This window comes from Anabrus simplex, chromosome 1 (genome assembly GCF_040414725.1).
Source record: "Anabrus simplex isolate iqAnaSimp1 chromosome 1, ASM4041472v1, whole genome shotgun sequence".
Lineage (NCBI taxonomy): Eukaryota > Metazoa > Arthropoda > Insecta > Orthoptera > Tettigoniidae > Anabrus > Anabrus simplex.
In genome coordinates, this window is record NC_090265.1 from 1790383326 (window position 1) to 1790398950 (window position 15625).

Here is a 15625-nt window from a genome sequence, read left to right on the forward strand (position 1 = left end):
TTGATTAATTAGGTGTAAGTTTGCTATACTTTGTAATTTCATGTTTTTACCCGTATTGAACTTACTACTAGTATTTACAATTCTTGTTTTTATTATCCATTCAATTCAATGCATAAAATGTTTATTATCTCTAAAGAGATATTACAAAAAAATGTTTTACTATTAAAATGTATCATTAATGGAAAAGACGTTAATGACATAATACTGATGTCCAACTCATATTAAATATGCCCAATTAATTGAAAGATTTGACTAATTCTCGTTTGTTTCTTGATTTTTCAAATACTGTTAGTGTATTTATCGGAGTTTCAAATGAAATTAATTAAATTTAAAGGATTAAACTTGCAGTATTTTCTCTATTGTGTTTTCGTTAATTGAGAACTACATCATTAAGGGACTAGCTGTAGTACTCGGTGTTGCCCGGATAGTTTCTGAATATTTACCTTTAAGATTTGTATTACCAGTTACTGTAGTTGTGTGTGAAGTGAATTTTTATAGAATTCCTCTTTGACTTGCAGATTGATATGTTACAATCTATTATGTAGTTTTAGAATTATTTAGATGTGTGTGATTTCAAGTTTTAGATTATTTAATCTTCGAGTAAAACTTTCTCCAAGTGGAAGCTCGAATCGACTGGGAAGTATTTGATCCTGTCAAAAAACCATCGCACTATAGATACGATGTACAGGATTTCAACTGTCAATGAGACTATCCGCCTCTCACCCCCTAAGAGATAAAAAATCGGGATTGTCACCATTCATCTCAGTGACCCCGAAAACTGTGAATTCGACACTATTTTCAATTATTTTTATATCTCACTTCCCCTTCTCCCCCACCCCAAAGGGGGCTGAACATGAACTTTAAAAAATTTGGAGTGTCACTATTCATTTCAGCGACCACGAAAATTATGGATTCGATACTGTTCTAGATTATTTTTATACCTTACCCCCTTTCCCCCTGCCCATAAGGGTGCTAGGGGTGTCTTACCCCCATGTGGTTTGTCTCCTGATACTAAATCGTAAGTGCACCAAATTTGGTTGAAATCGCTCCAGTAGTTTAGGAGGAGATGTAATACATACACACATGCAAACAAACAATGACATTTATACATATTATTTTTACACTTCACCCCCTTTCCATCCCCGCCTAAAGGAATCCTATGAGTGTCTTACACAACAGTATATTTTTTCCAGATAGTAAGTCATATGTGTACCAATTTTGGTTGGCAGCTATGCCCAAATGTACATGCATAATCTCGCTGCTCTAGAATCTTGGAGCTGACGTTGCCATGGTTACAGCAGTTCATTTTTTTTATCCGATTTCTAGAGCACAGGTAGTGTGGTGCCAATATCTCCATAACGGTTAGTTTTAGGGCCTTAAAACATGGTTTTCGGGCCTGAGTTTTGTTCTTATCAAGGGGCATAAAATTAATGAGTTATCTTTATATCTCCCCCCCCCTCAAATTGTTTTGAAAATAAAATACAGCCCATGTTACTCACTGGCAATGTAACTATCTATTGATGAAGTAATTTTTTTTAATTGGTTCAGAAGTTTTTGATTCTATCTGTTACAAACAAATATACAAAATTTTCCTCTTTATAATATTATTAGTATAGATGGATCACTGGAGGTTTATACTCTGTTGTGTGCATCATACTTGTAGTCTTCACAATCCTCAACTGATTTCAGTCGGCCTATATTCACTGGTCAGTTTGTTGTTTGGTGTAGTTTAAAGGGACACCAATAATTGTTATATAAATGTGACGTGTTGTATACTGCAACATTATGGATGGTTGGGTCCCTTTGTTTCGCTTTTTTGTTTAGTTGTGCTTGTTGCAATACTTTCTTGTTTAGTTGCGCTTGTTAACAAGGGGACACAACCATCCATAACGTTGCAGTATACAACACGTAACATCTACAATGATTTAGCAAATGTCATGGGATAGTCACCTAATAGCGTGTGGGGCCTCCTCTGGCCCTGCGAACTGTAGTGAGACACCATGGAAGTGAGTCGACAAGTCCCTGGTAGTTCTCTGGACGCAGCTGACACCAAATCGTTTGCAGAGCGGTCGCTAATGCTGGTCTGTTCGTGGGTGCAGGATCCATGGCACGGAGCCTGAGTTCCAGGACATCCCAGATATGCTCGATAGGATTCATTTCAGGGCTCCTGGGTGGCCATGGCATTCGTTGGACCTCCGCTGCATGTTCCTGGAACCATTCCTGGGCGACGTGGGAGCGATGTGGCAGCGCGTTATCATCTTGAAATGCCGCAGAACCATCTGGGCGCTGGAAGGCCAAAAATGGGTGGAGATGGTCTCCGAGCAGCTCAACATACCGCGTACCATTCAAAGTCTCTTCCAGAACAACTAAGGAGCCCATTCCATACCAGGAAAATGCACCCCAGACCATAACAGACACACCAGCGCCCTGGACCACACCTTCAAGGCAGGCGGGATCCATCGCTTCATGTGGTCTGCGTCATACACGGTGCCTCCCATCGGCATGATGCATTTGAAATCGTGATTGGTCCAACCATATCACGTTACGTCATTGTTCCAGTGTCCCTCCCAGGTGACTGGCGACAAATGCACGTCGTTGTGCCCCATGACGTTGGGTTAACAGTGGCACCCGTGTGCGGCGCCAGCTCCCATACCCCATAGAACCCATGTTCCTATGGAATGTCCAGTGGAAGATGTGTCTAACACAGCCTGTGTTGAATTGAGCCGTAATTTGTTGCACGGTTGCCCGTCTGTCACTATTGACAATCCATCTCAGATTTCGCCAGTCACGGTCATCGAGGGTGGCTGGACAGCCGGTCGTTCGTCTATTGTGGACCGTGACACCAGCATCCAAACATTCACAATACACCCTGGACACGGTTGATCGCGTGAAGCCGAATTACCGCACCACTTCCGAAATCGCACTTCCCATCCGTCGGGCACCGACTACCATACCCCCTTCGAACGGTGTCAGCTCACGACGACGTTCCATGTTACACCTGTCACATGCACAGCCACTGCTCACAAGGTCTCCTATACAACTGCCACTGGCACAGGGGACGTGTGGTGCGCAGACAACACACCTGCGCATCAGTGCTCCACTATCCCATGACATTTGCTCAGTCAGTATATATAACAATTATTGATGTCCCTTTAAACTACACTTAACAACAAACTGACCAGTGAATATAGGCCAACTTAAATCAGTTGAAGATTGTGAAGACTACAAGTATGATGCACACAACAGAGTACAAACCTAGAATGATCCATCCCTTAATAATGATGTAGTTCTTAATTAACAAAAACACAATGGAGAAAATACTGCAAGTTTAATCCTTTAACTTTCACTAATTTCATTTGAAACTCCGATAAATACACTAACAGTATTTGAAAAATCAAGAAACAAACGAGAATTAGCCAAATCTTTCAATTTAATTGGCATATTTAATATGACTTGGACATCAATATTATGTCAATAACATCTATTCCATCAATGATACATTTTAATTGTAAAAAAAAAAATTGTTTACTTTTTGAGTAGCGACGACATTTTATCAATATGTAATTACGTCTAGTCTATTAATGATACAATTTAATTGTCAATTTTACTTGTTTACTTTTTAAGCAGTGACAAAGAAAATTTATTGTGTAAAACATTTTCAATGAACATAATTATTGTAAGTAAGGTTTAATGTATGACTCAACCTTGAGAAAATTGTATAAAAGATGGCTGACGATGCTCGATACAGCGAGCGAAACATGTCCCAATAACGTTTGTATTGTAATGTCTCTTTAGAGACAGTAAACATTTTATGTATTGAATGAATTGAGTGGATAATAGAAACAAGAATTGTAAATACTGCTATTAAAGTACTCAAGGCCTAGGGAGGCTTTCATTTTCACGCCCTTCATGGCCCTTGTCTTCCTCTGTCCGGTACTTCATTTTTCGAAGTGTCAGATCCCTTCTATTTTTTCTCTGTGATTAGTGTTAATAGAGGATGCTTGCCTATTTGTACTTCCTCTTAAAACAATAATCACCACCACCAGAGATCAATAGCTTAACCACTAAATTAACACCCAGAAGCCTGAGGTTCGAATCCCGGTCGATCCTGGGTTCAAATTTCCATCTCAAAAATCACGTGTTGTCAGATCCCGACAAAAACTAAAATGAGCCTGGGTGGCTCCAGCGACCCGAGAAATAGTCGGGATATGTTGAAGAAAGAAAGTTATGTGTACGTCCCCATCAGCTGGCATACAAGGCCTAGATGTCACTGAAGAGGCATACAAAGGAGATGAGTGGTAGCGTAGTTTCCTGTTGCTTTTCTCACCGAGCCAGAAGTTGCTATTACGTATCAGTCTGCCAAGCCCACCAATCAACCCAGCAAGTGACATTTTCATACCATTCATAACATAGACCAACTGCATGAGCAACGACATGACTAGCATCACTCCTACCTCAAACATTTACTGCATAAAGAATCTGTGGACTATTTTATCCTCCACTGAAAGGCTGCAGCCGAGAAGTTTGGTCCCATGTCTTTCTTTTGTGTGTACTCCATCTAAGCGCGCTTTCTGAGTAAATAGGGAAAGTGCTCTCAGTTTTAATTACCGAGTTGACGGGGTGAAATATTCTTACGGGAATCACTGTTAACTACCTACGAAGATCTTCATTGGGGTAATCACATAAATGGGATAGTAAATACAGGGTACAGATCTCTGCACATGGTTATGAGGGTATTTAGGGGTTGTAGTAAGGATGTAAAGGAGAGGGTAAGACCCCAACTAGAGTATAGTTCCAGTATATGGGACTCTCACCAGGATTACTTGATTCAAGAACTGGAAAACGTGCCAACAAAAGCAGCATGGTATTTACAGTTATTTAGATTTTCTGACAAGTCATTTAGGAACATGGAGAACAAGACTGGTGTCAGGACACTGCCTTGAATTATGCCTGCTTCTGTCTGTTCCCAGTTTGAGGTATTAGTGCCTACTGATACACATTGTTGACATCCTGTCAGATATGACTGCAGCCAAGATAAAGATGTAGGGGAAAAATTGATAGCTTTGAATTTTTCCAGCAATCAAATGCAGTCAAATGCTTTACTTAAGTCTAATAGTATGAAAACTGTCATTTGTCCTTTGTCCATTTCTAATTGAATGTCATTGGTAACTTTCAGTAATGCTGTGGTGGTCCTGTGTTTAGGTCGGAATGCTGATAGATATCTGTCCAGTAGGCAGGGTAATATACAAATTGGTCGAAAGTCTTCTGGGTTGCTTGCGTTCCCCCGTTTTCCTACGTTCCCCTGTTTTCCTAAAGATCGTATTATGGCACACTTCCATTCAAAGTTAAAATTTCATAATTGTTCCGTATTGAACTGAGAATTACAATAAAATAAGATATATTTAAGGATCCACCTTTTCAATACAATACAGTTTTGCTGTGTAAATTATATCACAACATGCTTATTATGGTCCTGGTTTCAGCACTATTTTGTGTCATCATCAACCGATCAATTAAAGAGAGCAAGCAAACAAAAACACAAGGTAAAGTACACACACATGACACAAAAAATAACAAGGGTTACACTTAAAAATAACATAGTCCTAGGTAACAGTCCACATTAAAATTAAAAACATTTATCTTCATAATGTAAGAAGTTTTTCTTTCTTCGTAATTTAACGTATTTGAGTAGGAAATATTAGTCTTTGTAATCTTGACGTAAAGAGGAAAGCCAGGTATTAATGCTGAGGCTTAACTAGGTATATGTTAAAACATTGAGTAGACATATTAAAATCTGTTGTCTTGTTATGACAGAATAAAAGTAGAACACACACGGAGGCCTCTGTCCCTCTCTCCGTACACGATTTCAAGCTCCGTTCCTCTCGATACATCAGACTTCACAACACACTGAGCAAGGTTTCCGCTCTGCGTCGAACTGAGAAATTTTGGTCTTAAACACAAAGGACTTTCACCTGTATAGCTTGCCACTTCACGACGTACCGGAATATGCAATTTTATAGCCGCTGCTGAATATCAACTGCATTCAAAGCTGCACCCTATATTAACTCTCACATCAGTGTCATAACAAGACAACAACTATAAAGACATTCGCTTAGTTAAGCCTTAGCATTAATAACTGGCTTTCCTCTTTACATCAAGATCACCGACTAACATTTCTTATCCTGATTTATAAATTTCATTTTTGTTCCGTATTGATAGCCACCAAATATCATAAAAAGAAAGAAAGGTTCCACCTAATCAATACTTATTTATTATCACATGTATGATGAAATATCACATGTATAATAGGACCAGTTTTGACCTCTTACAAGGTCATCCTCAGCTACATTAGAATCCTATGTTTGCATTTTGTATTATGTCTCATTCCTAAAAGCTTTATGACATATTCTAAAATTTAACAACATTATGTTGATTACACTTTTGCTAAGAGTTCCAATGTGTTTCAAAAAGAACTTTACAACTTTGACAGCTCATAGTTATTTATTCATTTCAGTTACAGGCATGGTTTATGTGTCATCTTGACTGACAATAGATCAAGTTTTGCCTCGCGTGGTACGCTAGTACAGAATCGCGCCACTGCAAGCGCTAGCGGCAGTTGCAGCAAAGATGGCTGCCTTCACCGGTCCCGAGCGCACTCGCTGTGTGTTTTAGTTTGAAGAGTCGAAGTTGGCGACAACTGCGCAGCGTAATTTTCGTACAAAGTATGGTAAAGATCCTCCCAGTAGGCCTCCTATTTATGAGTGGCATATGTGTTTTATAGAAACTGGATGTTCGGTAAGCGATAAGAAATCCTCAGGTCGTCCACGCACGTCTGACGATGTCGTAGAGCAAGTGAGACAACGCTTTGAGCACAGTCCTCGAAAATCGACACGGCGTGCTTCTCGAGAGCTGGGCGTCGCACATACGACTATTTGGCGTGTGTTGAGAAAACGGGTACATCTCAAACTATACAAATTCACAATGGCACAGCAGCTAAAAGACACTGATAAGATTGCTCGTAAGGACTTTTGTGTGGACATGTTACATCGGTTGGAAGAAGATGAACATTTCATTGGAAAGATCATCTTTAGCGATGAGGTAAAGTTAATAGACACAACTGTAGGATCTGGGGCAGTGAAAATCCAGTGAAGTGCTAGAACATGAACGTGATAGCCCAAAATTGAACGTGTTTTGTGCATTGAGCAAGAGCAGAGTTTACGGGCCTTACTTCTTCAGTGAGAAAGCTATCAATGGAATAGAGTACTTAGATATGCTGGAAAACTTTTTAATCCCGCAGATTGACGCTGATGACCAAGAACTCGGCATACACTTCATGCAAAATGGTGCACCGCCACACTACCTCTCCAACGTCCGGGATTTCCTGCATGTACGCTTTCCGGGTAAGTGGATTGGATGGGGTGCACCAATTGCATGGCCCCCACGCTCACCAGACCTGACACCTCTTGACTTTTTCTTGTGGGGGTTCGTCAAGGATACAGTGTTTGTTCCACCCTTACCGGCTTCTCTGCCAGAACTCAGACGTAGAATCTGCATCGCAATTGAACGAGTCACGCCTAACCTTCTGCAGCGAGTTTGGCAAGAAATCGACTTCAGATGGGGTGTGCCCCATGACCGATGGAGGTCACATTCAACCTGTTTAGGTAAAACTTGATCTATTGTCAGTCAAGATGACACCAAAACCATTTCTGTAAGTAAAATGAATAAATAACTATAAGCTGTCAAAGTTGTAAAGTCCTTTTTGAAACACCCTGTATAGCTAAAATTATGACAAGTTAAATACTCTTATTACATAATATAATGACCCAATATACACATGTAATTATAATAAAATGGATTCGTCTTTTCTTTCTAATGCATAATGTAAGAATAATTTACCATAGGCTTTTGCCTATTCAGTTAAAACAAGTTCCATTCTTATAAATGTTTAGTCATATATGAGGCGAGCTTGGTTGATATTTGTGAATATTACAGTAGCAACTTAGCAGTAAAATACGCCAGTCAAGTGTAATTATATGCTGATGGCTCAATAAAATATATTACATATCTACATTAAAATATTAGCTAACATGGTTGAACGTGCTTAAATGCTCTTTTGAAAGTCTAAAACAGTTGATAACAATAAATCTTGCGTTGTTTTGCGTTACGTATTACCTTGAAATAATGTGAAATTTGCCCATTATACAAACATATAAACACAGTAAAGTATTTAAAACATTGCAAGGTATGCTTAGACGCAAATGTCTGTTTGTAGTTTAAATTAACAAGTGACAGCACATTCTTATGTTGTTTTAAAAAAGACTGATGAACATGCGAGTTAAAAGTCTGAATTTGCATAAGCCTTAGCCGATACACTTTGTGTAAAACTCAACCACTTAATCTTTCTAATTTTGTTTTCGTGACTTGAACGTGGCTTGTTTGACTTGGCTGATGTTCTGGAAATTGTTCAATTTGAATGACAAGGTCGTAATTGTTGGTGGCTCTTTCCTTTCTTATGATGTTGGTGTTGATAAATGTCTGTAAGTCGAAATAAACGAATTAGAGATATTAAATATAAGTTGCGTACTATTGTATGAGTTCTGTAATAATCTACTTACTGTTGTGGAGTGGTTGAGATGTATGCTGCTTGGCTGTCTGTCGCGTATTGTATCTCGTACTTCTGGTGTTGGTGTCGCCTATTGTGAGTGGGGTGGAGGGGCGAGTGTATGGACGGAGCAATGTATGTCCGCTGTCTGCGCTATAGACTGCGTGTGACGTTGTTTGTTGACTGATCTGAGGTAATCATTCTTTATGATGGGAATAATCTTATTAAATAAAATATTAGTTTTCTCAGTTATTTCATTAATATTGTAATTGGGGTTTGTATATTGATCAAATGTTATGTACAGTTCTTCGTTTATATTAAGCAAAGGACCTTTAGGATTTGTATTTAATATTTTCAAATCATTACCTATATCCGTGAATTTATGCTTGTACTCAACTAATTCATGAAATAGCCAGAAAAAATGGTTATAAAAAAGAAATGGTTAATTCCATTATTCGAAAGATCAAATCCCACTAGATCAATCCAAGAAAGATTACGCAACTTTCACTTTTAATAACACGAGTATATATTTTCTAACTAATATCTTTAAAAAGCATAATCTTAAAATAGCTTTCAGAACTACACATAATAGTAGGCACAGCATACATAACACCAAGACAGTTAACAGTAATAATAAATATCTTTAGTCAGGAGTTTATCGAATTAGTTGTAATAACTGCTTTACAAGTTACATAGGGCGTACTGGTAGAGATTTTATGATCACATATAAGGAGCACGTCAATGCCATCAAGCATAATCATTTTTCTGCAATAGGTCAGCACATGCACGAGTACAAGCATAAATTCACGGATATAGGTAATGATTTGAAAATATTAAATACAAATCCTAAAGAATATAAACGAAGAACTGTACATAACATTTGATCAATATACAAACCCCAATTACAATATTAATGAAATAACTGAGAAAACTAATATTTTATTTAATAAGATTATTCCCATCATAAAGAATGATTACCTCAGATTAGTCAACAAACAACCTCATACGCAAGCTATAGCGCAGACAGCGGACATACATGGCTCCGCCCATACACACGCCGAAGCTTCCCCCACTCACCCCTCCACACCCCTCACAATAGGCGACACCAGCATCAGAAGTACGAGATACAATACGCGACAGACAGCCAAGCAGTATACATCTCAACCACTCCACAACAGTAAGTAGATTATTACAGAACTCATACAATAGTACGCAACTTATATTTAATATCTCTAATTCGTTTATTTCGACTTACAGATATTTATCAACACCAACATCATAAGAAAGGAAAGAGCCACCAACAATTACGATCTTGTCATTCAAATTGAACAATTTCCAGAACATCAGCCAAGTCAAACAAGCCACGTTCAAGTCACGAAAACAAAATTAGAAAGATTAAGTGGTTGAGTTTTACACAAAGTGTATCGGCTAAGGCTTATGCAAATTCAGACTTTGAACTCGCATGTTCATCAGTCTTTTTTAAAACAACATAAGAATGTGCTGTCACTTGTTAATTTAAACTACAAACAGACATTTGCGTCTAAGCATACCTTGCAATGTTTTAAATACTTTAATGTGTTTATATGTTTGTATAATGGGCAAATTTCACATTATTTCAAGGTAATACGTAACGCAAAACAACGCAAGATTTATTGTTATCAATATTTTAATGTAGATATGTAATATATTTTATTGAGCCATCAGCATATAATTACACTTGACTGGCGTATTTTACTGCTAAGTTGCTACTGTAATATTCACAAATATCAACCAAGCTCGCCTCATATATGACTAAACATTTATAAGAATGGAACTTGTTTTAACTGAATAGGCAAAAGCCTATGGTAAATTATTCTTACATTATGCATTAGAAAGAAAAGACGAATCCATTTTATTATAATTACATGTGTATATTGGGTCATTATATTATGTAATAAGAGTATTTAACTTGTCATAATTTTAGCTATATTGTAACACTGGAACTCCTAGCAAAAGTGTAATCAACATAATGTTGTTAAATTTCAAAATATGTCATAAAGCTTTTAGGAATGAGGCATAATACAAAATGCAAACATAGGATTCTAACGTAGCTGAGGATAACCTTGTAAGAGGTCAAAACCGGTCCTATTATACATGTGATATTCCATCATACATGTGATAATAAATAAGTATTGATTAGGTGGAACCTTTCTTTCTTTTTATGATAACATTTCTTACTCAAATACATTACATTACGAAGAAGGAAAAACTTCTTACATTATGAAGATATATGTTTTTAATTTTAATTTTGACTCATACCTAGGACTACCTTATTTTTCAGTGTCACACTTGTTACTTTTTGTGTCATGTGTGTGTACATTACCTTGTGTTTTTGTTTACTTGCTGCCTTTAATTCATCAGCTGATCATGACACAAAATAGTGTTGAAACCGGTACCATGATAAGCATGTTGTGATATAATTTGCACATCAAAACTGTATTACAGTGAAAAGGTGGATCCTTAAATATACCTTATTTTATTGTAACTCTTCCATTCTGAAGGAAAAACCCCAGTCATGAGAGAAGTGTTTATAACGTGTGTGATTGTGGTGAGAACGATTTCTGTAAGTTATTTTATCTGCGGCAAGTTTATTCTGTCACAACCAGTTTCGTCCAATTTTATTTCAGATATATTATTGTCCTAACGTCATGTGGTGTAACGTGGGAAAATTGAAATGTATTGCTCAAATGACTCCGTTCAGAAATAATTCTTTCTATTGTTTCATTTTTGGTTTTTTCATCTGTCTGTGCTGATGATTGGGTGCTAAAATGTCTGTTGAGGTTGTCCAGTGGTATGTCTACTTTTCAGTGGCATATACTGAGGGCTACCAAGGCTATCGGTGAAGTCCATACCTCAGATGAGAACGATGGAAATCTAAAGCACATTATAATGCAAACATCTGACACATTGTTCCATTTAAAAAACTTCAAATCAAAGGGAAAAAACTTTGCACATATTTCTGAGAGCAAGGCATCGGAGACCAACAATGCAGCCCAGGCGATAAGTCCCACTCCCCTCGGTTCACCTCTCGTGATTTGCTGATGTATGCTTTTCAAGATTTCATGCTTGTTGTATTTTTGAGTTTCTGGTTGCTTGAGTTGTTGGATTACGTAGTTTTTTTGTATTTTTCAAAATTTTCAGCTGTCAGATATTTATTGGAGCGTTTATACGCTGAGTCTCTGTCATACATTTTTGTCTGATGTCTTGTGTCAGCCATGATGCAGGTTTTCTTTTTATTCTAGCTGTCCAAACTGGAGCATACTTGTTGTAGAGAGTCGTAAGTAATTTGTTAAAGAGGGTAACCTTATCGTCTATGTTGTGTACGTATTGGATGTCATGTCACGGTGTGTTTAATGGTCTAATATAAACTCGTCTTCGTTTATGTTTTTAATGTCTCGGTATGCAATCATTTTTGGGTTCGTATTTTTAGGCACTTGAGGGAGTAGGCAGCATAAATGAGGTCATGGTGTGATAATCCAGGGGCAGGTAACTGTCCGTGGGTCTGTATTCTGCCTGTGTTACTGGTTATGATTAGGTCTAACAGGGTATGGGTAGTGGCTGTGTGGTGAGTAGGATTTAGGGATAGGATTGACATATTAAGGGAAGTAAACATGTTTTTAAATCACTTAAGTCTCCAACAAGTCATGATTTGTCAAATCAGTATTAAAGTCCCCATTAAAATTACATGCTCATACCTGGGTAGTAAGTCCTGAAGTGCTACTTCCAGCTCTTCCATACATCCAGTCTTCGGCGCATGATACACTACACCAAGCAGGCACTTCGTACTACGAACTTGTAATTCAATAAATAGGAATTCGGAACTATTGGTGAACTGATTCAGTATTTTAAGAATTAAATTTCAGGTCATTTTGTACGTACATTGCCACACCTCTCCCTTCCTTCCCCATTCTGTAATTCCTGATTAATGAGTAGCCTTCTATATGGACTATTGAAGAAGGGTTTGATTCTTTAAGCCAGGACTCAGATACCATTATTACGTGCATAAGATTTCCGGTGAATATATCTGAGAAATCAGCAAAGCGAGGATCTATGCTTTGTGTGTTGACATGACTAACAAACAAGGAACCAAGCAGCTTAGATTAGCGGTACTAGCTACAGTGGTGGCGAGGGTTGGGACTGGTTGTGTTCTTCCCGGAGATTGCAAGCCGAGATTAGTCACACTTGTTTCCCTACGCCTTTGCGTTGCCAACTTCACGTTTACTATGCTAGCCTAAACTTAGATAGTCAATAGTAAAATTTAGAACTGACTAACCTACCTTAATTACTATTGACAGTGCTATTCTATACCTAGGTTCTATCTTCTTAAAATATTGGTTTACAAAATTTTATCCTTGCTTAAAGCTTTGGCTAGTGGTCAGCGAATGTTTTTTAAGTCTTCTTTGTTTGTAATATGAAAATTCCTACCATGGGCTCCAAGCAGGCCTGTTTGAGGTCTTCATGGATTGTTTTGTTCATTCCTTTCAGTTTTTTCTTACTGATGAATATTTCATTCCTCTTCCTGTAGGATACAAACTTCACTATGATGGGTCTCCGCTGTCCTGGTTTCCCTTTCCCCTTCCTATGTGACCTATCTGTGTCCTGCAGACTAAGGTCAACTCTAGCCAACTCTGTCTCTAGCCAAATTAATGATAGTGTCGTCTGTATTTTCTCGCTCAGACTGGGCACCCCAAACACTCGAAGACACTGCCACCTCGAGTGCTGCTCCAGCTCGCCCATCTTCACGTGCAACTGGGTCTCGAGGTTCTTGATATGAAAGTCTCTCTCAGCTAATGTTCTCTTCAAACACTTTTGTATTGAAGTCTATAATTAGTTTCCTTCAGTTTCTCTACTACTACTTTGGTTACCAGTTCAAGAATTATGTTGGCTAGACTGCTCAGCGCTTCCTGCATGGCCTACTTTACCAGGGTCTCCATAGGAACTTGCTTGTATTTGGGTGGCATATTCTTTATCTAGTTACTAGGGAATGGCTGCTTAGAACACTTCACTAACACTTGTGTTAACACACTTCAGTTCAAGAATCACTTCGAATAAGTTTTACTTTTCAAACTTCGATAACACACCTGCTTACTTTGCTTCTTCCACGAGCCTTACTTTCGCGTGACTATTCACTATCTGCCGTCTTTATCAGTGTATATATTTTACCACTTGGAACTCGTATAATTTAGATTTATTTGGGAATCATTCATAATTCAAATGTTTTTATAGCACAACTGTACTGACAAAATTAAGTGTATTGTACTATTTTTACAAATAAAGACTGTAATAAAACTTGATACATTGTTATAAATTCTTGACACATTTCCTTAAACTCAAAACAGTGATCGGATTCACACACTGGTAGATTGATTCCATTCTTATACATAAAATTAGTTAACTGATCGGATTCACCCCACTTTGAGAGGTGAAACACACCAACAAATTTAAATAATAGGTGAAAATTTGAACTCGTGGATCTATCATCATCAAAGTTAAATAGTAAAAATTTCAAATTTACATTGCAATCTAACTGCAGTGAATGGAAATTTTTAAAAATAATTCTAACTTTTTATCGTATCCACCCCAGTTTATGGCACCATGTACAGCGAAATGTCAGCAAACTGTATGCAAGATACATAAAACAACTACACGGTTCAACCCGGAGGAAGAACTAACAATTTTTCTCCTGTTTGTTCCTTCAAGTTTTGCTGTATGAAGTTGAGGACTGACACACCTTTTCATGATCTTTAATTTCAGCTGAATTTTAGTAACCTATCGAATAAGACCCAATGAAACAGCAGCACCAGAATAAGTCTTCACTGCCTTAATACAGTTTTAGAATATATTTTCAGTAATTAAAACTCAGAGGACTTTTTTCCTATTTGTGAAACTCACAACCTGACTTAACCCCGTTTATCACCATACCATTGCCTACTGTCCATCTCACAACATCATCGAGGTCATTTTGCCGCTATTTTCGTTCTAGCACACCCATATCATAGTGTTACAAAAATGTTGCAAAGTTTGGGCTGGGAAGAACTGGGAGAAAGGAGATGAGCTGCTCGACCGAGTGGTATGTAAAGTCAAATAAATATGAAAGTTTATTTGTTCCACCTTTTCAATACATAAAAAGAATTTTAAAAAGAATTAAAACAGTAGGGACATGTTTCGCTCTTTAATTAAGAGCATCATCAGCCTATATCTCAAACTGAAAGGTAAATAATCAGGTACTGATTGTAATGTAAATTAAATATAAATGTGAAGATGATGTTACAAATGGTGAGCGAAATGGTTGACAATAGTTTAAAGATTAAAATATGAATAGTCGTAAAATTTATACACCCTCCTAAAAGTCCTTGTTTAACTATAGCAAATAGGTGTCCTGTGAAGGTTGAGGACGTAATAGAAAACTAATAGATCCTAAACAGATTGATTAACACATTAATGAATAAAATGTAGCTTGACAATTCCAAATGGTGCATTAATACATTGCTCACTTCAAGCATAGCGTATCGAAGAGGAAGTGCGACGTCTTCACTAGTTACCGTGGACCGCAGCACAGATGGCACTGCCATCCACAGTGATGTCTGAGCGAGAGGATAACAGAGGCATTATCGGGACTACTACTTCAAAATCTACTAAGAAACTCAAGCATGCAACTTATGTTTGAAAATGATTTCATCTGCTGGACACTTTGGAATATTTCCTGGATGATTTCGCTGCCTTCGAAGTAACCAGCTCCCTTCTTATCTCCTTCGTGAGGAAGAAGAATCAACATTTCAAGTAGTGAAATACGAGTTTTGGTAGCAAACACAGCACATGATGTTCACAGCACCCCGACTGCGATGACTTCACTTTAACAACATCTAATTTATCCAAGCACTCGAAGAAAGTATCACCCCATAAACTATCCACACACGATAGCTTTTCCGCAACAACATTTTCCACTCTCAACAACACATTATAAACACTTTCCGATGCATACGC

The 15625-nt window shown here is 37.8% G+C and overlaps 1 pseudogene; it reads left to right on the forward strand.

The window, feature by feature from the left end:
* The first annotated feature begins 5447 nt into the window (after positions 1 to 5447).
* Positions 5448 to 7720, forward strand: LOC137502757 (uncharacterized; annotated as a pseudogene).
* Positions 7721 to 15625: the final 7905 nt, after the last annotated feature.